The sequence below is a fragment of the Pristiophorus japonicus genome, unplaced genomic scaffold (genome assembly GCF_044704955.1).
Source record: "Pristiophorus japonicus isolate sPriJap1 unplaced genomic scaffold, sPriJap1.hap1 HAP1_SCAFFOLD_519, whole genome shotgun sequence".
Lineage (NCBI taxonomy): Eukaryota > Metazoa > Chordata > Chondrichthyes > Pristiophoridae > Pristiophorus > Pristiophorus japonicus.
The window spans coordinates 403,646-412,490 of record NW_027254425.1 but is presented as its reverse complement, the minus strand read 5'-3'; positions in this window follow the sequence as shown (position 1 = coordinate 412,490).

The following is an 8,845-nucleotide window of genomic DNA, read 5'->3' as shown; positions in this document are numbered from 1 at the left end:
ATGTCATGTGAACATGTTGTTTCCTATTGTTGTAAATCTTCCCTTCTAATCTTGGTTTCCGAGAGCCAAGTATTTTAGGTGCTCTAGTCAAGTTTATATCTTTGCATATTGCCCATAGTACAGTATTAAACTCAAGCTGAGAAAATCAGAAGTTAAAGTCCATTGGATTTCTAAAAGTGATAGTACTATATCTGAAAGCAATATAAAACTTGCAATTACACGAGACAATTAATTTGATGATTTCATATGTTGACACTGAGCCACATTAGGAGCTATTAGGACAGATTTCCAAAAACTTGGTCAAAGTGAAGATTTAAAGGAGCGTTTTAAAAGGAGGAAAGAGGGGTAGAGAGGTGGAGAGGTTTAGGGAGGAAATTCCAGAGCTTAGGGCCTAGGCAGCTGAAGGTACGGCCACCTGGAGCGATTAAAATTGGGAATGCGCAACAGACCAGAATTGGAAAAACATAGAGATCTCGGAGGGTTGTAGGGCTGGAGGCAGATACAGAGATAGGGAGGGGCGAGGCCATGGAGGGATTAGAAAACAAGGATGAGTATTTTAAAATTGAGGCGTTGCTGAACCTGTAGCCAACGTAGGTCAGCGAGCAGAGGTGATGGGTCAACGGGACTTGGTACGAGTTGGGATACAGGCAGAAGAGTTTTGGATGTACTCAAGTTTATGGAATGGAGGGTGGAAGATGGGAGGCCGGGAAGGAGAGCGTTGACAACATAAAGTCAAAGTATGTGGAAGAATTGCATTTTTTATTTAAGCTTATTTAAATTCATTACTTAAAAGTGTATTGTATCCCAGCTGGGATGACAATAAGGATGGTACAATTGACTTCAGTGCTCTTAGGCTGAGCAGGACGGAAAAACAGCCGCGTTTCTGCTTCTGCTCACTATCCAATGACTGTTGCAGGAAATTAAGCATATGGATGTGATGGTTGGTCAAATAAACTGTTGGCTTGGCACTATTGTGCAGACTCATGCATGAAGACATCAGGTAATGAAGGCCTGCTGCAACCATGGACCTTGCATCACTAGCAGTCAGTATCTTCAGGGAGAAAATGTTTGAAAAATGACACATTTTCTGAATTGCACTATGCCTGCATTCTTTGTAATTACAACTTCAGAATGTAATAAATCAGCAAAAAATATAATTTGCAGCAGCCCTCCAGTAGCTGATCACAAATCCATGAGGTTTCTCTTATAGGTGGTGCTGTGATAGGCATTTTCAATACTAAATACACAAAGGCTGCTATTTTGTGGTTAGAGTATATTATCCTGAGATTATGCAGTCTGGCCATAGGGTTCCCATAAATTGCTCAAAATGCTATCTGAAATTCCTTCGAGCCAACATTTTTCTCAATACAATTTCTAATATATAAAATAAGGGTTTAAACAAAAAAAAATTATATACTTTACAATAACATGATTACATTTTTCATTGACTTGTCTTTTGTGTCCTTTAAAACCTGTATTAACATTTTTACTTGAAGGCCTCAGCCTCTCCCAAAAGCCAAGCCTTGGATTTAATACTTTGGTCCAGAGCTGTGACTGTTAGCTGACTGGAGCCAAAAATTCACCCCCCTTTGGTGCACTCTTATCATTACCGTGACAGGAATATGCTGGAAATTAGGCGAGAACCATGCAGTATGACTGTTCTGGCATATTGTTATGAAAAGGTCTCTAAGTGCCTGATATTGGAAATTTCACAGGGCTCTTGTAAGGGTCAGAAGCTCGTTTGGTGGGCAGGCACCCTATGTGTACTCCTTGGTACCTGCCATTGACATGGAAATAAAAAGGACCTTCCCCTGAAAACTTTGGCGAGGTCCTGAGTGAGAACATCCTGGTATTTGTGTTGGGGTGCCCACCCCTACAGTTTTTTTGCTCCCACTATTTTTTTGAAAGGTTTGTTCTTGCCACTGTGCTTGACTTGCTTTACTGCTGTTTCTGCATATAGCTTTTGCAGTAGTTTTATTTGTTGTTTTCCAGACAAGATTCCATTTACACAGACCTCGAGTCAGAGCATTATTGCTACAATCAGCTAAAAATCTCAGCTCTACTCACATTATTCCGTTTCATTGGATCTTGTCAATGGTCGTCATGAATTTAGAGGAGGATGAGGAGTTCATTTAGAGGGAAGAAAGGCCTCCCTGTATTATGCTCATCCCATTCACAACATACTCCAGAATCATTACTGCCTTTCCTATAATCCCCACCTGTAGTCCAACACCTGAAACATTCATATACCTCTCCTAACAATAAATTTACCAAGTACGTTTAAAGAAGATGCAAGCAATCTATTACTTTACTCAAGCTGTGTCTCTGCTCTACTGTTTCCTTTCTCAATGCTTACCCTTGGTGAATATGTAGGATGTATGTCATCTCATACCTAGTCTCCTGCTCATTCTAAGAGCTATGTCAATGGCAGAAGCAAGTGTGGTGCTTCCAGGCCACATTGTTGATGTGGCACCATGCTGTGTGGCCAGTGCTTGGTGCATGCATAGTATAGGCATTGCTTTCCTTTGAGTGGGAACACGTTAGTCAGCCCTCCCTCATTGCTCAGTCCAGAGAATTTATTTCTCACTTGCTCCTGCAACTTGTGATAACATGCATTTACTCGGGTGGCCACTCCTGTTATACCTAAGCACATTGTTTTCAGTGTGAGGGATCCCGCAACCCCAAACATTGCCAACTTCCTTTGTTGCATTTGCTCTGGTAGCATCTCAAAAATCATTGATGAAGGGGACAGTTCTACCAATTGTTCCATATCACACAGAGATTGTTTCATAAAATTATGCCAGAACAGCAAACCTGCAGGAAAAATGAACAGCAGCAATTTAATAGCAGCAGCCCTTTAAGAGCTGCTTCATTTATTATTCATCACCCACCTGCTGGTATAATGCCTCCTGTGCACAAGGAAAATTAGTTAAATAATTGCTCACTGGATGCAACCCACTCTATCAGCAAAAAGTGCATGTGGCTGTTACAATTGGGAAATTGGCCTTTTAGTGCTCTGAAGGGTTGCACATCAATAATCTGAATATTTTGTTTGAGGCTTACTTATTTGTGAGTACCTTAGTGCAAATGAATGTAATAGTTCCTGTGGATAAAATTGCTTTCCATGGACATTTTTACATTTTACTTAAATCTTAAACAGAAATACATAATTTTAAATTTAGAATGATGCATGAAATGATAGGTCAGGGATAAAGAATGTCCAAGTTAATTTCACTTGCGTTGAGCCAATCAGTGTTAATTGCATAACAATGTCAACAAATGAGTATTACATTGTCAGTAAACAACTCATCTGTCATTATACACTGTGTTTTCTGTTGCATTATGATCACGTTTGATGATTAGCATGAATGTACGAGAATTAAAGGTAGTATTCAATTGTCAGACTTTATAGTAAAGAAATGGCAGTGCCCTAGAGCGATAAATCGTTAATGCTGATATTGATACTATTTTTTATAGTCTGGAGCATTGCTGACAGCTGTTTTCTCTCACAGGTACAATAGTAGTGCATCAAAAGCTCTTTTAGTCTGACCACACGTCAGTGATAATGTGCTGCATTATTAATAATATGTGAACAGAGAGCCAGCTCTTTCATTTGTTAACACTTTTCTTACCACCGGAAGGTAAATGTATGGAAAGTAAAAAGCATCATCAAGACTAATGGTGAACAGTAGCTGTCTTTTAGAAGCAATTAGCCACCCAACAACAAACAATGCCTTCTACAGTTAATATTTATAATAAAATACATCACATTCATTTTATGTAATCTTTATTTCCGTACATTTTCCCCTTGTTTCTTTAAAACATTTTTAGCAGGAAAGACCAGGATTCTCTATAACCTTTCCATTGCTATGAGGCATCATCCTCGTTGATTGGATGATCCCTCTCTTTCTGTAGTTCTCTAATAATGCATTTACTCTACTATTGTAACAACATCAACTTGCATTTGTATAGCGTCTTAAAATAGTAAAATGTCCCAAGGCACTTCACAAGACCTTTATCAAAATAAATTTGACAGCAAGCCATGTAAGGAGATATTACCAAGAGCTTGGTCAAAGAGGTAGGTTTTAAGGAGCATCTTAAAGGAGGAAAGAGAGATAGTGAGGCGGAGAGGCTTAGGGAGGGAATGCCAGAGTTTAGCGCCTAGGCAGTTAAAGGCACTGTCACCAATAGTGGAGCAATTAAAATTGGGGATGCGCAAGAGGCCAGAATTGGAGGAGCATGGTGATCTCGGAGTGTAGTAGGGCTGGAGAAGATTACGGAGATAGGGTGGGGTGGGGCCATGGAGCGATTTGAAAACAAAGATTAGAATTTTAAAATTGATGCGAATGTAGGTCAGCGAACACAGGGGTAATAGGTGAATGGGACTTTATGTGAGGTAGGATAGGGGCAGCCGAGTTTTGGATTAGCTCAAGTTTATAGAGAGTGGAAAATGGGAGACCAGCCAGGAGAGCATTGACAGCATAAAGTCATTTGCGCAGAGCTTGCAGCCCATCCTTTCCAACATGGAATGGATGGCTAGCTCCCAGCAGCACAGCTGTGGAACCAACCATGATGCAGTATCTGATAGCCGATGTCTCAGATTCCATTGCAGCACAAGCAGCATCCATCCAACGTCTGTGTGCTGCAATGGAATCTCAGACTGCTGTCATGCAATCTGAGCTTGCTTCCATGGAAGCCAAGACTGCTGTCATCATGGCTCTGGATACCACAGTGTTACAGCACTCCTGCTATTTGTTCGCCAATAGATCTGCTCCCTAAAGACCCGCTGTGGAAATGGCCTCCTGCTGAGCTCTTCTCCTCCTTCACCACCAAACAGAAGTAAGGAGGTTGGGCATGGCATCAAACAGGAAATTAGGGATGCGTGCAATAAGGGTACAGCAGTTATCATGGGTGACTTTAATCTACATATTGATTGGGCTAACCAAACTGGTAGCAATACTGTGCAGGAAGATTTCCTGGAGTGTATAAGGGATGGTTTTCTAGACCAAGATGTCGAGGAATCAACTAGAGAGCAGGCCATCATAGACTGGGTCTTGTGTAACGAGAGAGGATTAATTAGCAATCTGGTCGTGCGGGGCTCCTTGGGGAAGAGTGACCATAAGATGGTAGAATTTTTCATTAAGATGGAGAGTGAAACAGTTAATTCAGAGACTAGGGTCCTGAACTTAAAGAAAGGTAACTTCGATGGTATGAGACGTGAATTGGCTAGTATAGATTGGAGAATGATACTTAAAGAGTTGACGGTGGATAGGCAATGGCAGACATTTAAATATCACATGGATGAACTACAACAATTGTACATCCCTGTGTGGCATAAGAATAAAAAAGGGAAGGTGGCTCAACTGTGGCTAACAAGGGAAATTAGGGAAAATGTTAAATCCAAAGAAGAGGCATATAAATTGGCCAGAAAAAGCAGCAAACCTGAGGACTGGGGAGAAATATAGAATTCAGCAGAGGAGGACTAAGGTTAAATTAGGCGGGGGAAAATAGAGTATGAGAGTAAGCCTGCAGGGAACATAAAAACTGACTGCAAAAGCTTCTATAGATAGGTGAAGAGAAAAAGATTAGTGAAGACAAACGTAGGTCCCTTGCAGTCAGAATCAGGTGAATTCATAATGGGGAACTAGGAAATGGCAGACTATTTGAACAAATACTTTGGTTCTGTCTTCACTAAGAAAGACATGAATAACCTCCCGAAAATACTAGGGGACTGACGGTCTAGCGAGAAGGGGGAACTGAGGGAAATCCTTATTAGTCAGGAAATGGTGTTAGGGAAAGTGAAGGGATTGAAGGCCGATAAATCCCCAGGGCCTGCTAGTCTGCATCCCAGAGTACTTAAGAATGTGGCCCGAGAAATAGTAGATGCATTGATGGTCATTTTCCAACATTCCATGGACTCTGGTTCAGTTCCTATGGATTGGAGGATAGCTAATGTAACCCCACTTTTTAAACAAGGAGGGAGAGAGAAAACAGGGAATTATAGACTGGTTAGCCTGACATTGGTGGTGGGGAAAATGTTGGAATCAATTATTAAAGATGGAAAGCAGTGATAACATCGGTCCAAGTCAGCATGGATTTATGAAAGGGAAATCATGCTTGACAAATCTTCTAGAGTTTTTTGAGGATGTAACTAGTAGAGTGGATAAGGGAGAACCAGTGGATGTGGTGTATTTGGACTTTCAAAAGGCTTTTGACAAGGTCCCACACAAGAGATTAGTGTGCAAAATTAAGGCACATGATATTGGGGATAATGTATTGATGTGGATAGAGAACTGGTTGGCAGACAGGAAGCAAAGAGTGGGAATAAACGCATCCTTTTCAGAATGGCAGGCAGTGACTAGTGGGGTGCCGCAGGGTTCAGTGCTGGGACCCCAACTATTTACAATATACATTAATGATTTAGACGAAGGAATTGAATGTAATATCTCCAAGTTTGCAGATGACACTAAGCTGGATTGCAGTGCGAGCTGCGAAGAGGATGCTAAGAGGTTGCAGGGGGACTTGGACAGGCTAGGTGAATGGGCAACTGCATGGCAGATGCAGTATAATATGGATAAATGTGAGGTTATCCACTTTGGTGGCAAAAACAGGAAGGCAGATTATTATCTGAATGGTGACCGATTAGTAAAAGGGGTGGTGCAACGAGACCTGGGTGTCATGGTACATCAGTCATTGAAGGTAGGCATGCAAGTACAGCAGGCAGTAAAGAAAGCAAATGGCATGCTGGCCTTCATAGCGAGGGGATTTGAGTATAGGAGCAGGGAGGTCTCTCTGCAGTTGTACAGGGCCTTGGTGAGACCACACCTTGAGTATTGTGTGCAGTTTTAGTCTCCTAATCTGAGGAAGGATGTGCTTACTATTGAGGGAGTGCGGCAAAGGTTCACCAGACTGATTCCCAGATGGCAGGACTGACATATGAGGAAAGACTTGATCGGCTAGGCTTATACTCACTGAAATTTAGAAGAATGAGAGGGGATCTCATAGAAACTTATAAAATTCTGACAGGACTGGACAGGTTAGATGCAGGAAGAATGTTCCCGATATTAGGGAAGTCTAGAACCAGGGGTCACAGTCTAAAGATAAGGGGTAAGCCATATACGATCGAGTTGAGGAGAAACTTTTTCACCCAGAGAGTTGTGAACCTGTGGAATTCACTGCCACAGAAAGTTGTTGAATCCAGTTCGTTGGATATGTTCAAAAGGGAGTTAGATGTGGCCCTTACGGCTAAAGGGATCAAGAGTTATGGAGAGAAAGCAGGAAAGGGGTTCTAAAGTTGCATGATCAGCCGAATGGCCTGCTCCTGCACCTATTTTCTATGTTTCTATGTTTCTCCCTCTTCTGTTAGCTTGTCCTGCTCTGCATGGCTCCTGCTCATTCTCCCAGTCATGCTCGATTCCAAGAGAAAGCCCTAATAGCCCACCCATGCCTGGAAGCAACTGGTTTGTGCATCATCATCATAGGTAGTCCCTCGGAATCGAGGAAGACTTGCTTCCACTCTTAGCATGAGTTCTTAGGTGGCTGTACAGTCCAATACAAGAACCACAGTCTCTGTCACAGGTCGGACAGATAGTCGTTGAGGGAGAGGGTGGGTGGGGAGTCTGGTTTGCCGCATACTCCTTCCGTTGTCTGCGTTTGATTTCTGCATGCTCTCGGCGACGATACTGGAGGAGCTCTGCACCCTCCCGAATGCACTTCCTCCACTTAGGGCGGCCTATGGCCAAGGAATCCCAGGTGTCAGTGGGGATGTCGCACTTTATCAGGGAGGCTTTGAGGGTGTCCTTGTAACGTTTCCTCTGCCCGCCTTTGGCTCTTTAGCCGTGGACGAGTTCCTCTAAGTCACTAAAACGTACTTCAGCACCAGCCAGACCACTCCCTGTAGATTACTGAAACTTATAACAAGTATGGAACAGCAGCCAACATGCGTAGAATTTCAACAACAGCCAGAAGAAATAATCCAGCAACTAACTAGTAAGTAGTTGATGATCCCTTTAAATAGTGCTGGTGGGGGAGTCCGTCATGCCGTTGAATGAGTGTTCAGTGGTGGGAGGTTAAGAGAGGACATAGGCTGGAGTGTGGAGGTTCAAAATGGCAGCGCTGACATCAAGTCAGTTTTACACGCTGATTGACGTCATGATCTGCATTATTCCGACGGACATTTAGTGCGAGCCTGCTAACCGCTTTACCAATATGGCATCCAGCTGACTTCATCTCAAAGTGTGGATGCTATTTTGGAACCTTGAGGGGCCTTATCGAGCCCAATTTGTCCCCACTGTGTTTATCCTATATGGACTTAGATGACACAGGTGGTTAATTGAGGTAAGTGCGGCATCATGTTTTTTTCATTTTATTTGCAGGCTCAGTGGTTCAAAAACATCTCCTTTAGAAAGACACTGAGAAATTGGATTTGGGATTCAGCGATCTGATAAAATTGAGTTCTGAAACCTGAGATAGATGGGTCTGATCACTTCAAGCATAATCCTGAGTATGAAGTGAGTGAGCACATGAATTTAAAAAAAAACAGAATTGTGAGTTTGAATCGTGATTTGAAGGGTACTAGTAATTTTTCAACATGTCACGATGGTTTGTGGAGTGTAGCTATAACAACAATTTTTGTTGAGCATACAAAGATGTTTATATCCATCATGAAATCACATCATTAAAGAAAGAAAACTTAGTAAATGGTGAATGCATCACTTTAAAAATGCAATTGCAAGGAATATGAATTGTACGAATGCAATAGTAGAATTTTTCTATTTTAAGCGAACATTAGTTAAGCTTTCAGTTATGTTGCCATGTTTTCTTATTATAAGACCAAGGGTTAGAG